Raw genomic sequence first — 26,400 nt, 5'->3', positions numbered from 1 at the left:
TAAGTCAAAATATTAGGATTTTACAAAGAACCAATATAATGTGTGATTGTGTGTGTCCAAATGTATATTTATATGCATATATATGTGTAATAAGTAAGGAATTTGTTTACGTATTTCTGGAATATGACAAGTCCCAGGATTTGTAGTTGGCCAATGGAGACTCCCGTCCCAACCTGAATCTGAATGTCTTAGAGCCTGGATTGCTGATGGTGTGATGTTAAACCAAACACCACTGGGCTTGAGACTGTAGAAGAGCTCATGGTTCAGTGCAGTCAGGTAGCAGGACTTAGTTCTCTTTTATGTGTGGAATTGTCAACCTTTTTGTTTTATTCAGGACTTCAACTGATAAGAAAAGACCCCCTGCATTAGGGGAGGCAATCTGATGTGCTCCGTCCACTGGTTCAGACTTTTATCTTACGTAAAACACCCTCAGAGACATATCCAGGGTAACTTTTGACCAGATGCTTGGTTACCAGGTAGAACAGTCAAGTTGATACATCTCAATTATTTTGGGAAGAAATTGAATTTGTTTTAAAAAAGTTTTTATTTGAAAGAATGAGAAGAGGTGGGTGCCAGGGAGAGGGAGGTTTTCCATCACCAGATTGCCACAGTGAAGCTAGGAGTTTGGGGCTCTATATGGATCTCCCACGTGGGTAAGTAACAGGGGCCCAAACACAAAGACATGGGCCAGAATCCAGTGCTTTCTCAGGTGCATTAGCAGGGAGTTTAGTCAGAAACTGAGAAGCTAAGATTCAGACAGGTGCTCTGGTATGGAATCCTGCCATTGCAGACAGTGGCTTAACTGGCCCTCAAGAATTGACATCTTAATAAAATTGTACCTTACAATTCACAAACATGGTATATAATCCCGTTAATTTAGATCTTTAAAATTTTCTCTCAGTAATGTTTTGTAGTTTCCAGTAAAAGCTTGCTTTTCTTTAACTAAATTTACTTCTTGATATTCAATATTTTTAAACTGACATTTAATAACTCCACATGGTAGTTGATATTTTGCTATGATGAATCTTATATGTTCTCCAACTGTTTGAAGCTTGTGCTTTTAAAGAATTATAATGCAGGATTTGAGAAACATAATTCCCAATCCATCAGAACTATGGAACTGTGCTTCTGGACATAGCCATTCGTCATTACTGAAACATCCTTTACATCTGTTTGCCACTTGACCATTGCCAAAGCATTTTCTTCCTTTGTTCTTTGCAGAAGCTCCCAGAAAGACACAGAGAAGGTATTATTTTCTCTGCTTTCATATAAGGTCATGGGACCTCAGGGATGTCATCTCAAAGTCCTATGACCAGCAAGCAGGCAGAGCTAATTCCAGACCCAGGATTTTTCCAAAGAGAAATCCTATTCCAACACCAAGGGCACTTTATTTAAAGATGGCCTTTTTTGGGACTGTTATTGTGCACACACTTCAAAGGGGCCGAGTATTACAGAGAATCACCTGCCTGTGGCTTCCCTGCAAAGAGAAGGCAGCAGCGGGAGAAAAGGGGACCAAGATCACTACATGTATAGGCAGTGAAGTGGGAGGGACAACACTGTCACTGGAGCTCATTTTGTGCTTTCCAGAAGGAACGGAAAATGTATCCTTTAAGCCGAGGCCTGCAGGCAATGATAACTTGTACTGTCATACGCTGCATTCAGGGGGAACACAGCAAATGCAGAGTTCTTAATTATCCAGGAATTAAGGAAGAAGAGCCTCCACTAGTGAATTTTTGTTTCTTTCCTTTTGAGAAACTCATCGAAAATACTCTCAATGTGATGCAAAATGGGAAGAAATCATCTATCTTTTCCCTGCCTTTTACAGCTTTTCTAACTTCTGTCCTTTTTTTCCCTCCATCACTTAGAAGTCGCTGAGTGCCAAGCCCTGGGAGTAAGATAAGTGAAGTAAGTAGCAGCACTTCCTAGGAGCTTCCTCAGTCGTACAAGCCCTTTTGACTTCCACCAACAATAAGGAATACATGTCATAGTACTATAGTTACTCTAATAATGTTACCATTTTTAAAGAAATACTCATGGAAATATTTATGAGTGAAATGGTAAGGCATTTGGGATTTGTTTCAAAATTATCTAGGAGATACAAAATAGGTAGAAATACAAGCACAATACAATGAATGGCCATCAGTTGGTAAGTGTTGAATCTAGGTCATGGGTTCATTCAAATTTATTTTCTGTTGTCTATCTACATCTATCTTTTTTTGAGATTTATTCATTTTTATTGGAAAGGCAGATATACAGAGAAGAGGAGAGACAGAGAGGAAGATCTTCTGTCTGATGATTCACTCCCCAAGTGACCGCAATGGCCAGAGCTGGATAGGAAGCAGGGCCTCCGGGATTAGAACCGGAGCCCGTATGCGATCCTGGCATGTGCAAGGCGAGGACGTTAGCCACTAGGCTACCGTGCAGGGCCATCTTCATATATCTTTTAATCATTTACATTAAACGAACATTTTATGAAACACAATTTGCTCTTATTATATGCAGTTAACTATAATATTTAAAAATTTATTTTACTCTATCTTAAGATCTAGTTAATGTCCTCTGAATTGATTTTTGAGGCCTACTAATATAAAATAGTGCATGCTTTGAAAAATATTGCTATAATAAAGGAGAGGGAAATCCCCCTTCCAAAAGTGACTTTGATCAGTGAAAGTGTGCTACTATGGTGCACACAGAGGGCTGTGGGAGCAGAAAGAGCTGGGGACTGAGCAACAGGGTCCAAGAGAGCCCGTGAAAGCTCACAGAAGTCCACAAAGAGTTGGCGGAGGAGACAAGGCATATGCAGAGCTGACAGATAGTGTGGGAGATATCTGAGCTTAAGGATGAAGGAGAGGGCGTATGTTGGAAACGGGAGGGGGAATTGGTCAGCCTCGTTCAATGTGGCTGAAATAGGTGGGCTGATAGGGAGTGGCAGAGATGAGGTTACAGGTGCAGCAGCAATCATCACCACAGGTCTTATGGAACAGTGCAAAAAATTTGGATTTTATTCAGTGTTTCAGGAAGCCATTGTATGAGGGTAAACTGAGAAATGACCCAATACCATTTGCCTGTTGTAAGGATCACTTTGTCAGCTACGAGGAGTTAGGCAAGTCTACCATGTCGTATTTTAGAACAGAAAACTCAGTCTGGAAGTCTGACTTGACTCACCTTCCGTTGTACTATGGAACATCCTCATAGACACATCAATCCGGCTTTCTTGTGTGTTTACTGAAATGAAAGTGATTAGTAATTTTCAGGCCATAAATCAGTAAGAGGTGGGCCTAGAACCAGCTCCCTCTCTGCTTCTCTTCTCCTTCCCTCCATAAGATTCCTTCATCTGCTGGTATAATTACTGTAACCTACAGGAGACTGGTCATCACGTATTTATTATCATCACTATTCTGTGTGCTAGGTATTACTGTCATTTCTGCTTCACAGATTAGGAGACTGGGGTCCAGTGAAATAGATGAAGTGCCCAAGATCTGTGTCTGGTAATTAGCAGGCCTATGATTTAGTCTGGCTCCAGAGTGGGTTCTTAACACTGCGATATTTCTGGATTAGGTTTGACTTTCAGCCAGTCACGTCCTTCAACTCGGATGTTTGAACAAAGAGAGTTTTGAAAGGATTTGACTTAAAGTGTGATTCTTAGTATTGCCACATCTGAATCTTTGCCAATTCAGAAGGAGAACTTTTTCTAGCTAGCAGGAAAAGGATGGTTTCTTGGAAAGGGCAGTACTTTTAAAAAAGATTTTTAAACTGTTTATTTTTATATTAAAGATTATGCAGAGATCATAGCACTGGATCTATACAGAGCTTTGGATCTATATCTCTATATTCATTTTTAGTTGTAACACCTGCAGGTCATAAAACCATAGGTATCATATACTATTACCTGTTGCCCATAAAGCTAAAAAGAAATGTATTGTCTTTTATTTTAAATGATCTTATGATACAATTCCATAGGCTCTGGGATCTCTTGTGCGTCTCCTCCAATCCCCTCCCATCACTGATTTTTCCCTTGAAATGGTAGTATTTTAACAGAGCTTTGAAAGATGAGTGAAATTTTGAGTCATAAAAACTGCTCAGAAGGGCCCAGTGTGGGAGCCCAGTGGCTAAAGTTCTTGCCATGCATGTCCCGGGATCCCATATGGGTGCCAGTTTGTGTCCCAGCTGCTCCACTTCCTATCCAGCTCCCTGCCTGTGGCCTGAGAAAGAAGTTGAGGACAACTCAAAGCCTTGGGACCCTGCACCCATGTAGGAGACCCAGAAGAAGCTCCTGGCTCCTGGCTTCAGATTGCTCAGCTCTGGCCATTGTGGCCACTTGGAGAGTGAACTAGAGGACAGAAGATCTTTCTCTCCTTCTCTCTGTCTTTCCTTGTCTCTGTAAATATGACTTTACAATAAAACAAAGAAAACAAAACAAAGACTGCTCAGAAAGGAAGGTTGGAGGGAAATGACCAAGATCAACTACTGTCTCCCTCTACTAGTTTAGTTTACAACTAAAAGCTGATGGAATGCGAATGGCAACTACTTGAGAACTCTGAAAGGTCATTGTTGACAGCTAGAATATGAGGGCTGACACTTGAATAAGGTCTTAGAGCCACCCTTGTCACATATTTATGCACAAGAGTACGGGAAACTTAAACTCCCAGAGGCAAGCTGGCCAGCTCTTGATTGACCTTTGTGGCAGGTACATCCAAGTGTCATTCAAATGGCTTTGAAAACTGAACTGAAGTTAGAATTAACATTCAGGAAAAAAATGAGACACAACTTTCAGTCACACAAAATAATATTCAAAGGTCCAGGATACAAGTCAGGTTGACTCAGTATTTAAAAAACAACAACAGGAGAAACAGTACTTAACAAAGGGAAAGACAACAGGTGCTAACCGTGAGAGAATGCAGGTGTATTCCTCTTAATAAAAATATAACACAAAATGTATAAAACTAAACCACAATCTCTTCTAGCCCCGTGACATGGGTGGCTAAAGATGATGGGCAACATATGTGATACATGATGGATCTTTAAAAAGTTTGTGGAGATGTGTCTTCTGGAACCATGACACACGCATTTCCAAATGTTTTGTACCCATTTTTCTACAAACTTTCTGAGGTTACTTCAAATCATTTTCTTCTGTGAATGAGCGTTTCTTTTTTGCTTCTTTCTTTCTCCATTTTTTCACTCAATCTTTCCTCTATTCACTTTCTTCTTTATTAAAAATGTAAGATTGTCTAACATATAGTTTTATAGTACTCTTTTATAAAGTTATATTTTATGATGAATGCTTTCCTATTAAGACTCTTCACAAAGTTTTTAAAAACATAGGTGTGATAATGGCATTTCATACTTCCAAAAGGGTACATATTGGGTACATATTGATATATTGGTGAATTGAGTTATTTGATGTCTGGAATTTACTTGAAATGCCTGGAGGCTTTTGAGTATGTATGAAATAAGATTGACCGTGCCTAGATCATGGTGGATGCTGATGAATGAATGCCTGGTGCTTCATTATATTCCCATCTACAGTTGCTGTCTGAAATGTCCTCATGAAAACACCTGAAGAGATATTCGTAAGTGTGGTTTTTAACTGCTGGAATATTTCATAACCTAGTCGATGATTCCACTTCTGTTGGGGACGGAGGTTGTCCCGGGCTGTGTGTGGGCTCAGATCAAGCTATCGTCTGACAGCTTCTCTGTTTCCTTTTTGGAAATGGAATTTCTGGATTAAGAGAGAATAGATATTTTTAACACTTTGGTGCATTTTATCAAATTGCTCTTCAGAGGGGACAGTCTATATTTTATTTTTCCAAGAACAGTATATGAGAGTGTCCCTGTCAGCTCTGTGATAGCATTTTTTTAAGATTTATTTTTATTATTTTTTTAAATTGGAAAGGCAGATATACAGAGAGGAGAGACAGAGAGGAAGATCTTCCGTCCGATGATTCACTCCCCAAGTGAGCGCAATGGCTGATGCTATGCTGATCCGAAGCCAGGAGCCTCTTCCGGGTCTCCCACGCGGGTGCAGGGTCCCAAAGCTTTGGGCCGTCCTCGACTGCTTTCCCGGGCCACAGGCAGGGAGCTGGAAGGGAAGCGGGGCTGCCGGGATAGAACCGGCGCTCATATGGGATCCCGGGCCTGCAAGGCGAGGACCTTAACCACTTGCGCCACTGCGCCGGGTCCTGTGATAGCATTTTATTTCTGTTAATTTGATTGGGGGGATTTTGTTTTATTATTTTAATGTCTGCCCCTTTAATGACCAGCGACATTGAACCCCTGGCCTGTTATTGTCAATTCCATCCTCTTTTAGGGAGGAAGCAGAGAAAAAAAACACAACAAAAGGTGTTTATTGCTCCCTTGCCATTCTTTTCATTGTATTTCTGTCTGTTTTAAATATTTATTTATTTGAAAGAGTTACAGAGAGAGACAAAGATGGAGGTCTTGCATCTGCTCATTCAAACGGCCACAACAGCTGGGGTGGGACAGGCCAAAGTCAGGAGCCAGGAACTTCTTTTGATTTTCTTGTGTAGGAGCAGGAACCAAGCACTATCTTCTGCTGCTTTCCTAGGCTTATTAGCAGGGAGCTGAATCAGAAGTGGAGCAGCCAGATCTTAAACCTGCATCCATCAGGGGTTCTACAGAAGGTGGCTAAATCCACTGCACCTCCATTTGAAGACCAGCATCACACACAAGCACCAGGAGCCCTAGGTTTAAATCCTGATTCTACCAATTAATAGTTGCTGATTTACTTATTTTACGTAACCCTTATGTCTCTGATGCTTGTAAGTTTTCACTGAAGAAATAGGACATCAGAAGGGCCTCTGTGGGTTGTGAAGAAATCAAGATTGGCAGGAAAAGACCCTTGTCACAGTGGTCATTCTGAAACTGGTGGATTTTGCAGTCCTTGTGAAACTGAGTCCCAGCATGTACAGTGACTTCTTCCTCTCCTGTGCAGTGGCAGTGCTGGACTCTGCAGCATGGGCTGTCCCCTGCAGGAATTGCTGCTGGCTGTTAGGACACTGCTTCTTCACTTTTACTTCTTTACAATCTCCCTGCCCTGAAGACTTTTATTCATTGCTGAGGGTAGTAATAGTAGTCACAAGATTAGGAAATCTATCTTGGGCAATTATATGATCTTGGGGGTAACAAATTCTGATTGCTGGGAGCTATTCAGATGATGGACTCCAAATACACCTTGATTTACTTGGCTTCGAGGACTGGCTTAAATTCCAAATAGAGCTGTTGGGCAGTGTCTGAACTTGCTCTCTTAGGGGAGGACTCAGACTTGGGTGTGATTTTAGCAGCATGACCCAGGTGAACAGGGTGGCATCTTTACCTGAATTCCATGCTGTTTCCTTGGCCTTTCCTCTGCCTCCCACTCTAAACTGTATTCCCAGGCTCAGAGCCCCTAAATTGGATATTCTCTTGTAACACACACATGCTGCCTTTCTAGATGGCTAAGTACAGCTAAAACAGAAAAAGAGCTGTGGCTATAAGTAACTCATTTACTGGCATCACGAGAATTGAAAGTGAGTTTTGTTCATTTACTGCAGTTTCATGGGGAGAGAGAAGGGTGGCTATTTCCTTAGGTGCTTTGAACACCAAATGAAAGGGTCGATGCTATGAGTAGGCCAGGAAACCCCACACAACCCTTCGTCATGAGAGCAGGTGCCACTGACTGAGTGTGGGGCTATTGCTCCTGAGGTCAAGGCTTGGAGGCAGGCCCTGCTGCCAGCTGCCTCTGGGGTCTTGGTGGGACCACCACACTGTTCTCCAAGTCTCCATGCTGGGCACATTCGATTGTGAGTGAGGTGGGGAGAACAGAGTTCTTTAGATGCAGTACAGATCTAGACAAGGGTCAGTAGGTTTCAGTGGGCGTGTGGTCCCTGGCTTTCCTGTCCCAAGTGGGACTGCCCTATGGGGTTGAGACTACAACTCCTCTGTCCACAGGGCTCTGAGTGAAGTTCACAGTTTTGTTTTTTCAGGTTCCTGATAACAGAGAAATGATTCTTTCACCAGTTATAACTCTCCTCAATTCATAATTGTATGACAACTGAATAGAAGAACTTTTAGCACCTTGTGTTTCTCCAAAATGGGAGAGTGTCTTACTTGCAAGCTGTATTTACTTTAGGTTTTTATTTTATTTTAAAGACTTGTTTGAAAGACAAAGTGAGAGAAAGTGAGAGGCAGTGAGAGGGAGAGAGAAAGAGAGAGAGAGAGAGAGAGAGAGAGAGAGAGAGAGAGAGAAGGGAGATACTGGTTCACTCTTCAGATAGCCACAACAGCTGGATTTAGGTCAGGCCGAAACCAAAAGCCAGGGGCTTCTTCCAGGTCTATGTGAGTCAAGGGCCCAAGCATCGGTGCCAGACTCTGCTTGTTTTCCCAGACACATTAGCAGGGAGCTAGATCACAAGAGGAGAAATTGACACCCAACCCAGCCTAACCTGCTGTGCCAAAACACCATTTCCCCATCCCCTTAGTTCTCAGATATGATGGAGTAATAGAATTGTATTGGAGAAATCTAAGTTTCATCTGTACTGTTTAAATGCTGCTTCTTCATCTAGTATTTTCCTTGAACTTTACCGTAACCCTCCGAAGTAGGGATAATTAAACCCATTTCTCATGAGGAAATGGAGACTCAGAGAGAGAAAGAGAATTCTCTAAGAATGCACAAGTGGTTGGTTTGAAGAACTTGGGGACCCCCTGACATGCCTTAGCTTCTGGCCTGTTCCATTAGTGTTGTCTCCACAGTAGAACCATAACATTTCACATTCTCTTTGCTGTGGAGCACTGTTTGAAGTAGCTTACACCAAATGCAGCATGCAGTGTTTTTGTTGAGATGAATCAAGTTTTCATGTTTAATCAAAGAAAAATATTGATTCATGGCACTCTTGGGATGTTCTTTCCATCTTCTCAGAAATGAAGAACTCCTCTACCCAATAGCAGCTGCGCTGGCTTCAGGCTGTCTCTCCTCCACTGCTCCTACTAGGTAGGTCCAAGTTCACATGCACCTGCCAGTGCCTGATAGTGCACCATCCATACTGCTCATCCTCTCAGCAAGCCCATGGGAGAGATGGTTTTGTTCACATTTTATGGATAAAGAACTTGAGGCCTGGAGTGTTCATAGCATTGGCCCCAAATCACTCATGTGAGTAATCTGACTCCAGAGCTTGGTTCAAGTAACATTTGGTATCAGGTCTGAGCAGAGCCTTGTCTTGGGGTCTCTCCCCATTTTGGTCCTGGTCTCTTCAGCATGCAGGCTCTACACTGAGATTTTCTTGGACTTTGGGCCTTCAGTCAAATCTGAGTTGAGATCATGGCTCTGTTTCTCTCTCTTTCTCTTTATTTATTTATTTATTACTGAAAAGTCAGATTTACAGAGAGAAGGAGAGACAAAGAGAAAGATCTCCCATCTTCTGGTTCATTCCTAAGTGGCCACAATGGCCAGAGCTCAGTCAATATGATATCAGGAGCCAGGAACTTCTTCCAGGTCTCTCACATGGGTGCAGGGTCCCAAGGCCTTGGGCCATCCTCTACTGATCTTGCCAGACCACAAGCAATGAGCTGGAAGGGAAGTGGAGCAGCTGGGATTAGAACGGACATCTATATGTGATTCTAGTGCATGGGAGTTGAGGACTTTAGCCACTAGTCTACTGCACTGGGCCTTGGCTCTGTCTTTTAATAGCAGAGCAATTGCGAGCAACTTCCAAGTCTCTCTGAGTGTTTCTTTCTTCACTTAGAAAATAGGTCAATGGCCAGTTTTGTGACAGAGTGGGTTAAGCAGTATCTGCAGTGCTGGCATCCCCAGTACTGGTTAGAGTGCTGGTTCAAGTCTCAGCTGCTCTGCCTCAGATCCAGCTTCCTGCTAATGCACCTCAGTGGGCAACAGTTGATGACCCAAATATTTGGTCCTTGCCTACCCATGTGGTAGATCTGGATGGAGTTCCTGGCTCCTGGGCTTCTGCCTGGCCCAGGCTTGGAGGTTAGAGCCAGTGGATGGAATAACTCTTTGCCTCTCTCCCTGTCACTCTGTTTTTCAAATACGTAAATGCATAAATTTTTTAAAAGATTTATTTTTATTATTTTTTTAAATTGGAAAGGCAGATATACAGAGAGGAGAGACAGAGAGGAAGATCTTCCGTCCGATGATTCACTCCCCAAGTGAGCGCAACGGCTGATACTATGCCAATCCGAAGCCAGGAGCCTCTTCCGGGTCTCCCACACGGGTGCAGGGTCCCAAAGCTTTGGGCCGTACTCGACTGCTTTCCCGGGCCACAAGCAGGGAGCTGGAAGGGAAGCAGGGCTGCCGGGATTAGAACCGGCGCCCATATGGGATCCCAGGCCTGCAAGGCGAGGACCTTAACCACTTGCGCCACTGCGCCGGGCCCAAATGCATAAATTTTAAAAAGCAGATCCAGCAGCTACCTTCCTTAAGGGATTATTTTTACAGGTTAAAGGGATTATTATTTTGCAGGTGGTGTTTGTCGTAGTCCCTGGCACATAGTGTCCATCACTTCCTTTGCAGGAGCAGGGAATGGGTGCTATGAGCACTGTGTCCTGCATCAGGCCTTCCCTTCTGATGAACTCATTGGGCACCTAACCTAGCACTGGAACTTCGCTTGCCTCTGCTCTGAAGCTCATCATCTGCTCTCTACTGCATACCTAACCTGTGCCACATGATGCTCAGGATAGCACATAGAAAAGTCCCTGTGAGCTTCAACTCCTTGTCCCCTCCATACCTGCTAGGTTGCCTCACACCTCTTGTGATGTCCCTTGCCGTCTCCATGTCACTCCCTGCTCATCCTCAGGTTCTCTCCTAGGGATGGGGGTGAGGCTGAAATCTCATCCACCCTTAATACTTCTTTGATCTTAGGCTGACTGTGGGTCCTTCTTCCTGGGCTGAGATTCTCAAGCACCTGTATTGCAAGAAGAAAAGATCCATGCACTTGGCAAATAAGGCTGAGCCACAGGCTCTTACCTGGGCTCTGAGGACACAGGGAGAAACAGAGGGCTTGAAGATTCACTGTCCGTGAGGGGGTAGATGAAGTAAATACTGAGTGAGGTACTTGGGTTGCTGTCTGATTTTACATGGTATTTGAGACCACTGGCTTCCTCAGGCCAGGAAGGATTAGCTTTCTCTTGGCTGGCTGTTCTGAACTCATTGTTACCAGTTCTTAGTTGCACTGATTGATCTGAATGGATACAATCAAACAGGTGAGCTCATAGCTTGGTCTTTTCTAGCAGGTGTGGGGTTGGGAGGAGGGTAGGTGGGTAGCCCTAAGGTAGAAATTTCCATCTCCTCCTACCATTCCCATACATCACATTCTGTGCCTAGATCAGCATTTAGGAGTTAGAACTATTTTTGAGGATTTGTTGTTGAGTTGTGGAAAGGGAAGCAGCTTGGCTTCATTGCCAGATATTCTTTTATTATTATTATTATTATTATTATTATTTTTACTTCTTTTTATTATTATCATTTTATGATACAGTTCAATAGGCCCTGGGATTTTCATTATCCCCTCTCCAGTTTCCTCACCCCTCACTGAGTTCCCCTATATCATTAGTATAGTATAGTTCTTCATACACAGTTATATGTCCGTCATTGCAAACATGGACAATGGCAGAGAGTCCAGCATCCTATTGTAAAGATAGAGTAAACAGTTTCATTGGGAGTCTATCTTTGTCTGGAACTAAAGATGCATACTGCAATGCAACACAATACATAGTCAGATACTCTTTGGCAAATCCTAAGATCTGTCTTCAACTGTCCAGGGTTGGACAGTAGACTACAATGCTGGCATTTATGAGAAGTTTCCCTTGATATAATTTGGAAGTCACACTAAATCCTCATCTTTATTGCCATCATCTCATGTATTGTGTGCAATAGACCTAAGGTAGGATGTTTTGCTTGGCATGAAGTAGTAAGTCATTTTCACACTACTAGAAGACATAATTGTTGATTTCTGTTCCTTAATAATAGATTAAATATGGGGCTGTGGGAATTTCTACACCTGTTGAAAGCAATTTAGCATGAAGGGTGGACTTTCTTTAACAGGGAACCACAGTTTGATTTCTGTGGAAAACCAGAATTTACAAGCCAACAGTTAACTTCTCTCATTTCCAGATGCAGATTCCCCTGTTCCCTGGTTTCCAATGTGGGTATGTGCTCTCTTACTCACTTAAGGACTGACCCTGGTCAACTTTCTTTGGCACATGTTTTGCAATCACTCCTGGGGAAATTAGGCTGGTTTATATAAAAATCTCAGTAGTCATGAACCAAAATGTTAATGTTCTCAATGCTCTTCTATCATCAGGGAGCCAGGGCTGCTGGGAGAGTCACTGAAATACGAAGTCCAAGGTTTAACACTCCAAGAGTATTCTGGGCTTTGGGGCCTTCCTCATGAACTGAAACTCTTTTATTCTGGGGTTATTTGGATATGCTTGAGGTGGAAAGCGCCCAGGGCAAGCAAGATGATTGTTGTCATACAAGCAATCCAAAGACAGGCTTTTAGGCACACATGGCCTTGAGTTTAAGCCTTGGCTCTGTTGCATTCTAGAACTCTTTTAGCCTTGTTGATAGTCAGCTTTCTTATTCAGGAATTTGGCAGGATGATAGTGTTAGTCTCAGCACTGTGGTGTAGGTGGAATGCAGTGTTGTAAGTACAGGTTTGGCACAGCCAGTGCCTAGCAACTGAGAAATCCCCGGTGAGTGCTTACCACAACTTGTCTCTCCCCCCCCCCCGCAAGAGTTTTATGTATGTTGATGATTTTGGTTCATGTCTAATACTATTTTCTTATTTGTAAATTAATTACTTCCACAACTCTTCCCCGATCCCTCGACTCACACACACCCCAGACACTCTAGCAATAGGTGCTGAAAATGGACAGAGGAGGGGGTGTTGATAATCTCTACCCTTGAATGGCTGATTTTGATTGGTAAAATAAGATACACACAGCACTGGAAAGATCATACAAGAGTGTTTGCGTGGGCCAGGAGAGTGAGTAAAAGTCTACACAGATTGGGGACTGAACCCTGGAGAGACTGGGAAGTGTCCCCCAGGAACACAGATCAGTCCTGGGTCCACCCTAGGGTGTCTGAAGTGAAGGAGGGTACGATGAGTGGGAGGCTCAGGGTTTAGGTAACTGTTGAATGCTAATAGCTATGTGTTTAATCCCTAATATATATTCAAACCTTCCATTGGTTAACATGCTTCACCAGGCACCAAATCAATAACAGTTAACATGCGTGGTAGGAAAGGGCAGCAAGCATGAATACTCCTGGAGAAAAAGAAGGAAATGTGGTGGACCAAGAACACAAGTGGAGCTCCAGTACTCACCAGTCTGCTCAGCTGATGGCAGCCCCCTTTGCTTGACAGATTGATCTTCAGCATGTCTGTCATCTCATGACCAAATGCAAGATCACAATCTGGGAAAGATGAAAGTGAAAAGCTCACTTCCATGCAAGGGCTCCTGGTTATTTCTGTGGTACTCACTCACCTGGAAACAGACATGGCATTCTTCAGAAGAAGTGATTCCCTTTAGGTGGGGATTCCAGTGTTGATGACAATTTGAATGTGAAATTCCAAGAAATCTGCATTGAGGATTTGCTGCCACTTTGGTGATTTTGGGCCATTGTCTGGCAGAAAGTTCTCTAGGTTGTGGGAAGTCCAAACTAAAAGTACCTTAATAGGCTGCAGGCATGAGATGCCTCATCAGTTAGTCATGCCATACTGGGCTGAGCTGGTGTTGTTCATGTTGTAGGGCCTGTTCTCCCTCCCACCGTGTGAAGTCCAACCTCTTGTGAATGTCCATGTTCTTTTTAGAAAAGATTTATTTATTTATTTATTATTGGAAGGGAAGATTTACAGAGAGAAGAAGAGACAGAGGGAAAGATCCACCATCCGCTAACTCACTCCCCAAGTGGCTGCAATGGCCAGAGTTGAAATGATCCAAAGCCAGGAACCAGGAGCTTCCTTTGGGTCTCCCACATGGGTATAGTGGTCCCAAGGTTTTGGATCATCTTCCACTGCTTTCCCAGACCATAAGTAGGGAGCTGAATGGGAAGTGGATTAGCCGAGATACAAACTGATGCCCATATGGGATCCCAGCACATGTAAGGTAAGGATTTAACCATTGAGCCATCACATTGGGCCCAAATGTCTATGTTCTTCAAGAATTCTGGTGATGTTATTGGTCCAGACCAATTATATCAGAATCTACTGAGGATAGTATTGAATATTTAAATTTTAAAAATGCTTCTTAGGTGATGTTAATGCCCAGGCAAGGCAGAGATACTATGTTCTAAGTAGTTCCTTTCACCTTGCCTGGGATGGCTGTGATTCTTGGGAGTGGGAGGGTAGGGGCAGTTCTGAAGACAGACTACAAGAGAATACTTCTTTCTGCATTCATTTCCCTTTCTTCATTTGGCCCTGAGCTGAGTCCCAAGAAATGCATCAGAGCAGTAAATATTTGGCACCTGGGTGATCTGAAGGAGAGGAAGTTGTATTCCAGTGAACCTGGAATTCAGGAAATGTCAAAGAATATTGGCCCTTTTCCCATCCAGGTTGGTAACACTAAGGTGGAAGGAAAGACAAATCTTATCTTGGCATGACCCCATCTCTGATGCTCCTGGAGGAAATACAAATTAAAGACATTGGCAGACATCCTTGTCCTTACTAAAGACAGTTAAACTTGGATTGAAAGAAACACATTTGGGTTGTCAGACCCTTATTAGTAGCACTTAAGAGAAAATTCTTAATCTTGGGTATGTCAATAGGACTATGTCCCTCTTGTTGTGTTGTCCCACAGCTTTCCCTTGCAGTTCACCAGGAGAATTCTCAGCTCCTTATTGTGTTGCCCAGTATCTTTACCTGCTCCTCAGCAGTCCTAAGGGAGGGCATCTTTCTGATGTAACTGCTGTTCTATATTCACTTGCTGTGAACTGAGAGGGAAGAGAATTGTATCTGATCTAGCAGTCACTGCAATCCTGGCTTGACATGCTGCTCTGACTTCTCCCCATATGAGGCCATGTTCTTCTGATCAAGCATAGAATGGCTTCATCTACACAGTTGGGTCTGTTGGAGTAGTTATATAAGTAATTGTATTCTTAGGAAACCATAGAATTATATTGTAGAATCTGTTCATGGAAGAAGAAATGCTGAGTGAAGCTAGGCTATTGCTAGGATCAGAAAGTTTGATTGACTATGGTGAACTAGATACACCTGAATACCAACCCAGAGACCATGAAACACTCTTGGTATTTCAAAAAGATATTTCAAAATGGAAGAAGCACATTGGCCAAAACAAGTAGGAATAGCCAAGGAAATCATCTGTCTGTGGTTACAGTAATAATCACATGCATGTCAAGATTGGACATCAAAATCTGATAACAAATACAAGCTCAAATTCCTTAAATGATAACATCTTTCAAAATTAGAGAATCAAGTTGAGAAAGCAAAATATAGGAGATAGCTTTTTTTTTTAAAGTTATGGAGAGCTTCTTATTTTATATTGCCACTGAAATAGTGGGATCAGCAGAGATGAAAAAAAAAATCTGTAGTTAATAATTCTGATGAAGATCTTAGACCAGAAGAAATAAATATTCAGAGGGACAGTATTTTTTTGTAGTGTGCAGTTCCTGTACTGCCTTGTTCTGCTTCTGATCAAGCTCTCTGCTAATGTTTCTGAGAAAGCAGCAGAAGTTGGCCCAAGTGCTTGTTGACCTGTTATCCATGTAGTTTCATCCTGGCCCAACTCTAGTCATTGTGGCCATTTAGGGAGTAGATGAGCAGATGGAATCTTTCTTTTTCTCTCTCTGCTTTTCAAGTAAATAAACACATCTTAAGAAATAAAACAAAGAATGGGAGTGGTGTGGTATAGCAAGCTAATCCTCTGCAATTAGGACCAGTATCCCATAGGGGGGCCGGTTCCACTTCCCATCCAACTCTCAGTTTATGGCCTTGTATGGCAGCAGAAGATGGCCCTTGAGCTCCTGTGTCCATGAAGGAAACCTGGGAGATACACTGACTCTCAGCTTCAGATCAATTCCGCTCTGGCCATTGCAGCCATTTGGGGAGTGAATCAGTGGATAGAAGAACTCTCTCTCTCTCTCTTGCACCTCTCCTCTCTGTCTTAAATCTGCCTTTCAGATAAAAATAAATCAACCTTAAGAAATAAAACAAAATGAAGAGTTCAGGAAGTCTGTGCTAAAAAGTTCTATTAGATAATCACCTTGGCCTAGAAGAGGTAATTATACACTTTAACTCACACTTCATCAAGGGCATTAAATAAAATGTTTAAAAAGAAGGTGTATATATATTTGTGTGAGTGTATATTTGCTTATATGCACTTGCTTAAAAGTTGAAACCCTGTCTGGATAGTGATTTATAAAGAGTGGCTCTATAAAGTAAAAAGGAGCAAGGTTTTGGAGAGGAGCCAGCTGTCCCATGGCATGAAAAAATGCAAAGAGGAGTTGGCAGAAGTAGTACATTTTTGGTGGGGCCTTAGCTCTCCCTGACATGAGGAAATAGAAAGAGGAGTCATTACCAGATTAAGTGCATCTCAGGTAGCACAAATGAAGAGCTTGGATCTCACAGAAGGGGGTGCTTATCATAGCAGAGTCTACAGGGGAGGTTGGGCCTCATGGGCTGCATTATGGAGGTGCTGGGGCTGGATGAGATAACCAACCCTTGTGGGCAGCAGGGCGTCACAGTCTCTGGGGCCAGAAATCCTAGATTCGAAGGTCCACATGAAGGTGAGGTTTGCATGCATTTGAGAAGCAAAGATCCAGGCAATATAAATAGGTGTCATCAAGGTAACAAGCAAGTAGAGTTGATATGGTAGAGCAGGGAGGTTCTGCACAGGCCCATTTTGGAAAGCATGGTCAGGTTGCAGGTTAGAATGATCCAGTTCAGGCTCAGTGTGGTTGGCCTAGTGGCTTAGGTCCTCGCCTTGAATGCACCAGGATCCCATATGGGCACCGGTTCTAATCCCAGCGGCCCTACTTCCTATCCAGCTCCCTGCTTGTAGTCTGGGAAAGCAGTCGGCCCAAAGGACGGCCCAAAGCCTTGGGACCCTGCACCGTGTGGGAGACCTGGAAGAAGTTCCTGGCTCCTCACTTTGGATCAGCGCAGTACCGCCTGTTGCAGTCAATTGGGGAGTGAACCATCGGACGAAAGCTTTTCCTCTGTCTCTCCTCCTCTCTGTATATCTGACTTTGTAATAAAAATAAGTAAATATTAAAAAGAAAAAGGAATGATCCATTTCACATCCCAGTTTGACTGTTGACAGTCTTGGGCAGATGACTTTGTCTCCCTGAGCTTTCATGTCTTCATTTATTTCTGAGAGTTGTTAATACTCCACCCCACGTGGTGAAAGTCAGTGTTAAATTTGGTAGCATACCTAAAATACTAGCTGTCATTTACAGCTCAGTGAATGGTGTGTGGGTCTTTCTCATGAGGATAGTTGAATTAATTTCTGGAAAGACCTTCCTGTTTTTACCCTCCCTGACCTGCTGCCTACCACACTGACTCGCAATGCAGTACCCAGAATGATAACTTTCAGACATTAAGTCAGCCAACTTCTATTCAGAGTGAAAGCCAAAATTCTTAAACAGTCTGGAACTCTTCTTGATCTGATCTCTTCCCTCTCCAGACTCTTGGGAGGCAAACAACCCCTCACCTACCCCTGCTGCAGGTCTTGACACTGTGTTCTTGAAATCTTCTGGGCATGCTGCTCCCTGCCTAGGAGTCTTCCTGCTGCCTCCATCAAGAAGGCTCGTCCCTCATGAATCTGTGGGATGGGTCAGGTGTGTGACCTGGTAGATTAAGCTGCTGCTTCGGAAGCCTGCATCCTAGACTGATTGGGGTGCCTGGGATGGAGACCTCTCATCTCCATTTCTGTTAAAGCACCTGGAGGCAGAATATGATGACTCAAGCACTGGGGTTCTGCTACCCAGGCAACTGAGAAGGAGTTCCTGGCTTCTAGTTTTGTTTTGTTTTTTAAAGATTTATTTATTTTTATTAGAAAGTCAGATTTATACTCCTCAAGTGGCCGCTTCCAGATCTTCCTTGCAGGTGCAAGGCCTCAAGTCTTTGGGCCATCCTTGACTGCTTTCCCAGGCCACAAGCAGGGAGTTGGATGGGAAGTGGAGCAGCTGAGACATGAACCAGCACCCATATAGAATCCTGGTACATGCAAGGCGAGGATTTAGCCACTGAGCCATGTGTCCAAAGGCATCTTTAAAAAAAAAGAGAGAAAAGGAAAGAAAAAAGAAATCTGCATGACCTTTTCCTTCACCTCCCTCCAGTCTTTACTTGAATGTCTTTTCAATGAGACTATAAGACCATCCAATTTGAAACTGTACCCCCCCTCCACCCAAGTTGTCCCCATTCTTCGCCCCTAGTTTAGTTTTCTGTACAGCAGTTATTTCATTGCAAAGCACCTCATATGTATTTCTTTTGTTTGCTTTTATTTACCTTCTTCCAAGAAGGCAAGTGCTGGGAGATTAGAGTTTCGGACTAGTCTCCACACTGCTGTGTTTCCAGCCTGGCTCACAATGACCATTTGCTGAATGAATGAACCTATTATGCATATTGGTGTGTGTTTTCTTACAAGCCCTGGGACCCTGCAAGGTAGACAAGCCGCTGGGGTCTCCAGTTCCTTTTCCCCACCACTAACTCTCTTAGACTATCAGGACTTAGAGATCTTTTTAGAATTAAAAAAGAAAGGAGGAAAAGAAAAAACCTGGGAGAACCATTGAACTTGAAACCACGGCGTCTCAACCAGCCTTGAAATCCTACACTGGGTTAGCAGGAGACACAGAGTGAAGAGGAATGCGTTAAACTCCATGAGAAAGTCATCAGACGGATTCAGAATGGAGCACATTCTAGAGGCTGCCAGACTTAGTTTCCTCAACAAATACATGCCTACCTTGAAAAAGGAAAAATACCAAGTACATAAAGTAGTCAGGAACTGGTAGAGATGAAAAGGGTATTAAAATGGTCTGACATTCAAACAAAATGTGCCAATCTCATTTGAATCATTGGATTTTGTGGTCATAGTTAATTGTCTTATAGATTCATGTTGTCTCTGGAAGAACCTGATGTGTGTATATGTATATGTGTGTGTGTGGAGGGGGGTGGATTGGAAAGAATAGGGAATTAAGTCTCATGCAATTATCTAAGGGCCTCTGGTCTCAGTTCTCCCCCCAAAATGGTTCAATTTTAGATGCTAGTGTTAATACATTCTGTACCCTGGATATCCTAGGAAGAGCCAGCGGAGAGTCACTGATGTGACACCTGACATTCCCTTTCAATGACTACAAGGATGTGAGGGATGGCAGCAGGGGGTTAGTAAAGTTATGAGGAAATGAAACAACCCTTCCAGGGTAGGAGGCTGACTTGTTTTTCTCTCTTACTGTTTGTAGCATACAGGGTGTGGTGTAGTGAGAGGAGTGGTAAGAAGAGGGTTGACGTGTTGTTGGGGAAGTCCTTTTTATAGGCCCATTGACTTGCCCTTCTCTGCTTTTCTTTGAATAATGGAGCTGAGTACAGATGAGTGCATGTCTTCAGTGAGGTAAGCCTGGGGAGATGGCTGCTGGAGCTGGGGCTAGGGTCTGAGCATTATAAAGCAGAGGAACTGGTCCTTGGGTGGGCCCATCATATGCTGTTGAAAAGATCAGCAAGCAATTCCACAGGTCCGGGTCCACAGGACACAGGGCTGGAGAAAGCGAGCAACTGGTAGCTGTGATGCCCTTGGCCCCAGCTCTGCTAATCCTGGATTCAGAACTCTCCTGACAGTTCTGAGGGACTGTGTATGATTAGGGACTGGTTCCCTCTACCTGCCAGGGATGCCCCATGCCCACAGATGTCTATTCTCTGTGTTCTTTGCAAAATTCTTTAGCATTTGAGAGGATGTCATTATCTTCTCCATCAGTCCCAATAAGCTGATCCCAAGAGACTAATCCCTGAAAAGTCTGAAAGAACTGGATCAGGCAAGAATGAAGAAACCTCCTTGATCTCAGGACTGTGGTGTGGGCTGGATCTCCCCTGCCTTGCCTTCACACTGTTGCAGACTAGCTGCTCGTCTGCTTGACACTTGCAAACACAGCTGTTTAGATGTTGCCGATCTTGTGGGCTTCCTGCAAGAATTTCTTCTCATACTCACGCAGCTACAAGTTTGTTTCCTGTTGCTTTTTGCGTTTCTGACCTTTGTTCACTTCTTGAGCAACACAGGGACTTTTTGGAAGCATTTGACAGAATTATGAATGTTTGGGTCCATGCTGGCTCTCACTCAATAGAGTGCTCAGTGGCCAGGAGCCAAACAGCCTGGTCCAGCTCCCTGGAGGTGTTGGGCAGCTGGTGATAACTGTACTGCTTCAGGCACCAGGTTGCTGTAGGAATTGGATCAGCATTACCAAATTACGGAAGCTTTTTTTGAATAAAATGCTTAGCACATGGCTAACATGGTGATAAGAATCTATCCTTCTTAGCTACCATAATCTCTGTAAACTTTAAAGTATTATGATCCATACTTGTGAACACACAAGGCAAAGAAGTTGACTAACTGGCCCAAGATCATATTACCAACAGGCAGAGAAGCCAGAATTGTAAAATGAAATTTTGAGGTGACAGGTTGAATGAATTTTCTTCAAAGCCAGAACCTCTAAAACTATTGATAATAAATGACTGTGTTTCCCCCCCTCAATTTCTCGTGCATCAATAGCTTTGCTAAGTACAACAAACATGGATTATAGAATAACAAAATGAAAAAGGGTTATGTAACATACAGGTGCCATTTTAAAAATTGTTAGCTTCAACAGGCATATTAACTTTTCTCAATTGCTGTAAAAGTTGCTTATGTTCAATTCCTGTGCTTTTCACATGCTAACCTTGAAATGCTCTCTCAGCCTGGCACCTGTCTGCAGTTCCTGCTTTGAGTGGCACAGCAAGACCACCTCTTTCTCAGACTGAAGTATACCATGTGACCACTTAAATCAGAATCACCTGCAAAGCCTGAGTAATGAGCTCCACTCGGGCTTTACTTGAATAGGAATGATTGAGACAAAATTCAGGCACCTATATTTTAACAATGGTGTTGTGCTCCAAGAACTTTCATCCTATGCCAAGTGCTCCCCTCTTACACATAAAAGAGTAGAGGTTAAAAAGAGAAGTGAACTCCATGTTTTATTTCAGTCCCCTTTTCTCACACACTTTTTAAATGTTTAAAGGCTTCCTTTCCACTAAAACTCACAGAAACTGTCTTCTGAACTCACTGAAGTGCGCTTCAGCAAATGTATACCAAATGTATACCAAGCTGCAGGGTGGACAGAGAGGAACTGAACCTAAGATGTGCACAGAGGGAGGAGGTCGGTCGGATCAGTGAGTGTAGATAGAACCAAGTGAAGAGAGCCAGGGAGATGGCAAGAAGCCAGCCACGGAGACCCATTAAGAAGAATAGCCAGGGAGTGCATGGTTTTGGGAGTTAGGATGAAGAAGAAGGTTGTGGACACTGTGTGGAATACTACTGATCATTTGAGTCAGACACCTGCAGTGACTAAATGAGACAAAGATTGAGCTGTGATTATCTGCTTAGCAACATGGAGGCCATAGAAATAGGGGATGCCTGATTGGCATGTGTTCAAGTGGAAATGGGGAGATGGAAATATCAGATAGGACCTCTGGACAGTCTTTGAAGGAGTTTTACTATAAAGTAATGAGAAATAGAGCAGGAAACAGGAAGACAAAATGAGCTCTGTAAGTTTAAGGGGAGTTGCAGGGAACTCCTAGATGTGACTTTTGTAAAATCATATTTGCGTGTATTTTATATTAATCTTCCAGTAGAAAAATGTGGTTTATTGTAACTATTTACAACTCTCCCCACTTCTAAATGATATAATTGTCTAAGATGAAGTTGTAAATTGATCATGTACTTTGACACAGCTTTATTTGAATATATTCAAAAAATGGCTCATTTTTTCATAGAGCTTTTAGTCTGTTTTTGGCTGAAATATTTTAAAGTATATTTTATCTCTTATTACTGCACATGCATAGGACTTTTTAAAAAAGAAGTATAACTATTATATTACACTTAATAAAATGTACCAATAATGATCTTATTGTCATATGATAATATATATTCAAGTATCTTAATTTATTGCCAAAGGTGTTTTATTCCAACTAAGATTCAAGCAAAAGCCACATAGGACATATTATGAGAGCTCTTAAGCCATATTCTTCATTTTTATATTAATTTAAAGAGAATATATTTCATGTCATCTGTTTCATAGATACAACCCTTTAATTTTAAAGATTTATTTATTCATTTTTGTTGGAAAGTCACATATTCAGAGAGAAGAAGAGACAGAGAGGAAGATCTTCCATCCCCAATTGACCGCAATAACCTGAGCTGACCAGATTTGAAGCCAGGTACCAGGAGCTTCTTCCAGATCTCCTATGTGGGTGCAGGGTCCCAAGGCTTTGAGTCATCCTCCACTGCTTTCCCAGGCCACAAGCGGGGAGCTAGATGAAAGTGGAGCAGCCAGGACACGAACTGGGGCCACAATGGGATCCCAGCACATGCAAGGCGAAGACTTTAGCCACTAGGCTACTCTGATGGACCCCATAGATACAATTCTAAGAATCTAATGATGCTTTCTCTCTCTCTCTCTCTTGCCATTCTTTCTTTCATTTTAATTCTTTGAAATATACCTCTAAGTTATTTTATAATTAGAGGTAATGCTCAACTAAATATAACATTCAACAAGTAGAAATTACAAAAACCACTGTTCCTTAAGAATATAGACAAAAGCTATAACCAATAATCAAATCACAGGATGTCAATTTCATTCTTGTACGTTAAGTTTTTGAGTTTGACTTATTTCACTAATAATAACAATTTCTACTTGCAACAGACAGAATTTCATTTTTCTTTATGTCTGAGTAGTAATTCATTGTGTATAACCACCCTTTCTTCATCCAGTCATCAGTGAATGGACATCAGGTTGATTCCATATGCTATGGGCATGGAATACAGGTTTCATCTCCTTTGGGTAAACTCCTAGGCATGAGATGATTGGGTTATATGATGGCCCTATTTTCGGATATCTGAGGCATCTTCCTACTGTCTTCCATAATGATTGTAATGGTTACTGATTAACTGAAGAATCCACTTCAGGTTTTTTCATAGTAAGGCATGCTTATCTGATAACTGCTCTATGGTGCTTTTAAAGTTATTCTTCAGAGGATTTCCTAAAATCTGGAATTTCTTATGCTGACTTGACACTATATCAACGATAAGGGTTTGGGCAAGAATTTTTCATAGGTATGCTGTGCTCAGCGTAGTGCGTCAGTTCAGAAGGCATGTGTTATCTGAGTGTCTCCCTGTTAATGGTCCTAAGACTGATGAAGGTCGAGGGATGACTACTCAAGTCATGAGAGGTCTTGTGCTTTCATTTTTAAGCAAGGAGAACAACAATATGCCAATGTGCTGATGAGAATGGTCTTTGGGAGAGGGATGCTTATTGATGCAGAAGGCAAAGGGAGATTTTCTAGAATCATTGTCTAATTGGATAGAAATGTGTAGAATCTGGTGGGCAAGCTCTCTTTGCTGCAAGCGTTGGACACAGGCAGTTAATCTATAGTAACCAGAGACATAGAGTTGTAACTGGCAGTAATGTAAGGGACCTCAAGAAACACTGTTCTGATAGCTTCCTTTTCCTCAATGGACAAACCACTGGTTCATCAGGGAAGAGTAAGCATGATGGGAGGAAGTCAAAGGTCCTTTTGGAGAGAGATAGGTGAATAGAAAACTAGCAAAGGATTGATTGGTGGCAAGCTCTAACAACTTCCTGGCTGTTAGTGATGAACTTGAAGTGAACTCAGTGTGTGGTCACTGTGTGCTTTCTCTAGCCATATTTCCCTGCATGCTTGCAAGTGTAGAGTAGGAAAGAGAATTGTATTTAGCCAGCACTGGATTTTACCCACCCAAGTGTAATAAGAAAGAGAGTGCAAAGAGTAATGCTTGGTCTGAACCTTAAGCTGGATAGCAAAGGAAATAAGGATTTGAGGGAAGTGAGGAACTACAAGAAGGTGGTAGGAAAACCCACAAGAAGATTGATGGAGTTGGGGTATGGGTTGGAATAAGCTTCAAAGATAAGGGTAATGATGGGAGAAGGGATGCCTAAATTGGGATTATGGAGAGAATAGTTTCGGAAATGACCAGGTCAGAGCTATAACCCTGGGATTGCGTGACTGATGTCACAGTCTTTGGCAAAGAAGAGATCAAAGAATAGTGAGGCCAGGGTACAAGGATATCCTTTAAATGTCACAAGAAATAGATTGAAGAGAATTACGCTGAATGCTGAATCCTGAGCTCAAATATTCCAGGAATACAAAGGAGTGCTCTGGGTGGGGAAGAGGACAGCTGAAGCAAGTCAGGTGGGGTAGTAGGTGGCAGGATCTGCAAGAGGTTGCTGCAGGGATGAAATGACTTGATGCAGGTAAGTTCTCAATACCGAGTCTGCCTATATAGTATGTGTTCAACCACAGCTAACAGTTCTAAATCGGAGCCTGTGTGGTTCCAGAGAACAGAGCTTCAACCACTGGGTTTAATTGTTACAGGGAGGTGTTCTTTCATTTTGAGAACCTTCTAACTTGCAGAGCAACCTGGGGGAGTGGTGGATTCCCTGTCACTCAATGTATACAGCAGAGAGAGGGAACATGTGCAATGACAGTGCTGCCAAGAGACTGGTGGTGGGCAGAGGTGATTCAGACCATTGAAGGTAGTGGGAGAGGGACACGATGGTGTTGTGACTGGGCATTACCTAGTTATAGCAAGATGAGGAGACAGGTTTTAAAGAAATTCCTGATTTGGTTAGGACAGACCTGCAAACAGATAAGAGTCATATAGCTTGGAGAAGTTCTAAATAGGCACATTAGTTATATTAATCTTAGTTGAGCCAGGGAAAAGTGTCAACATCCAGGGGCACTAGAGCTGATGCTGGGGACGCAGTAGGTGTGGGTCCATGTGAACAGGAGGGAAAATACAATCTATGTAGAAGGACTTCATGTATAAAGCTAAAATGTGTGAAAGTCTAGAATACTTGGAGTACCACTAGTGTTGCTCTGGGCAAATGGCTTCTCTTCCCTACCTTATTTTTCCTGTTTGTAAGATGTGCATAGAAATGGCATCTACAGAGTAGGGGACGGCGAGCAATAAGTGATGTAGTCACAGTTAATGTCAAATCCCATTGGGAGTGTTCTTTCTCTTGTGTTTATAAGTAACCCTTCGAGATAGAATATGGTATTTTCCCCCCATTTTACAGATAAAGAAGTTGAGTCATAGGGAATTGAGTAATTTACCCAAGGTCATGTAATTGATGAGAAGCATAATTTAGATTCATGCCCAGCTCAGCTTGAATCCAAAAGTTGTACTCTTTAATTTTTTTTAAGATTTATTTTCATTGTAAAGTCAGATTAACAGAGTGAAGCAGAAACAGAGAAAAAAATCTTCCATCCGCTGGTTCACTCCCCAAGTGGCTGCAACGGCCAGAGCTGAGCCGAAGCTAGGAGCCAGAAGCTTCCTCAGGGTCTCCCAAGCAGGTGCAGGGTCCTAAGGCTTTGGGCTGTCCTCAACTGCTTTCTCAGGCCACAGGCAGGGAGCTGGAAGGGAAGTGGAGCAGCTGATACACAAACCAGAACCCATATGGGATTCTGGGTGTGCAAGGTGAGGACTTTATCCACTAGGCCATCATGTGATGGGCCCAAAAGTTGTACTCTTACCCACTAAGCTATAGCATGTCCTTAGCATGCAGCTAGTATTTGATAAGTGGTAGCCACAGCAGTCATGATTGTGAGTTTCATATTCGGTGAGCTATGGTTCTGTCATTGCCTCCACAGCTGGCTGCAGATCCCCCATGCTGCTATCTCATCAGCAGCAGGCGCTATTTTTGTATGACCCTCATCCCCACAGCTCGACTCAGACAGCTGCACCGCCTTTCACATAGTTGCTTTTGGAAACCAAAAACGAAGTGCGATTTTTATCTTCTCAGAGGGCAAATATTTCTGTGGAGGTGTAGTCAACATGAGGGAGGAAGGGCTGGGGTCCCTGCATTCTTCTGAGATCTGTGGGCTGAACTCAAACACCCCAGCTGCCCACACAAGAGGCAAGAGCAGCAAACCAGCGAGCAAGTGCGAGAGGAGTCATCCGAGTATCAGGGGCCTGAGAAAGAGTCTTTTCCACGTTGGGGTGTAAGGGAAGCAGAAAACTCTAAAGATCTGTGAGGTCTCTCCTATTACTTCACTTAACAAACACTTATTAAGGGCCTACTATGTGCTGGATTTTCTCATTTAGTGCCTGGAGATAATCACTGGCTACTGTAGTGAGGAAAGCTTTTTCCTACTA

General features: G+C 42.8%; 1 protein-coding gene across 5 annotated transcripts in view; it reads left to right on the top strand.

Moving 5' to 3' along the window:
• ST6GAL1 (ST6 beta-galactoside alpha-2,6-sialyltransferase 1) overlaps positions 1-26,400 on the top strand; it is a 115,714-nt gene that overhangs the window by 62,953 nt on the left and 26,361 nt on the right. The window contains exon 1 of one of the 5 annotated variants that reach the window (XM_041003088.1): positions 19,496-19,572. The exons of the other annotated variants lie outside the window; for them this stretch is intronic. The gene's annotated coding sequence lies outside the window, so the exon portion shown is untranslated. Of the gene's footprint in view, positions 1-19,495; positions 19,573-26,400 lie in introns of those variants that run through there. 5 annotated transcript variants of the gene reach the window in all.

Source organism: Ochotona curzoniae, unplaced genomic scaffold (assembly GCF_017591425.1).
Source record: "Ochotona curzoniae isolate NIBS_2020 unplaced genomic scaffold, NIBS_Ocur_1.0 scaffold_2587, whole genome shotgun sequence".
Lineage (NCBI taxonomy): Eukaryota > Metazoa > Chordata > Mammalia > Lagomorpha > Ochotonidae > Ochotona > Ochotona curzoniae.
The sequence above is the reverse complement of the archived record's forward strand: the minus strand, read 5'-3'. Positions and strand labels throughout refer to the sequence as shown.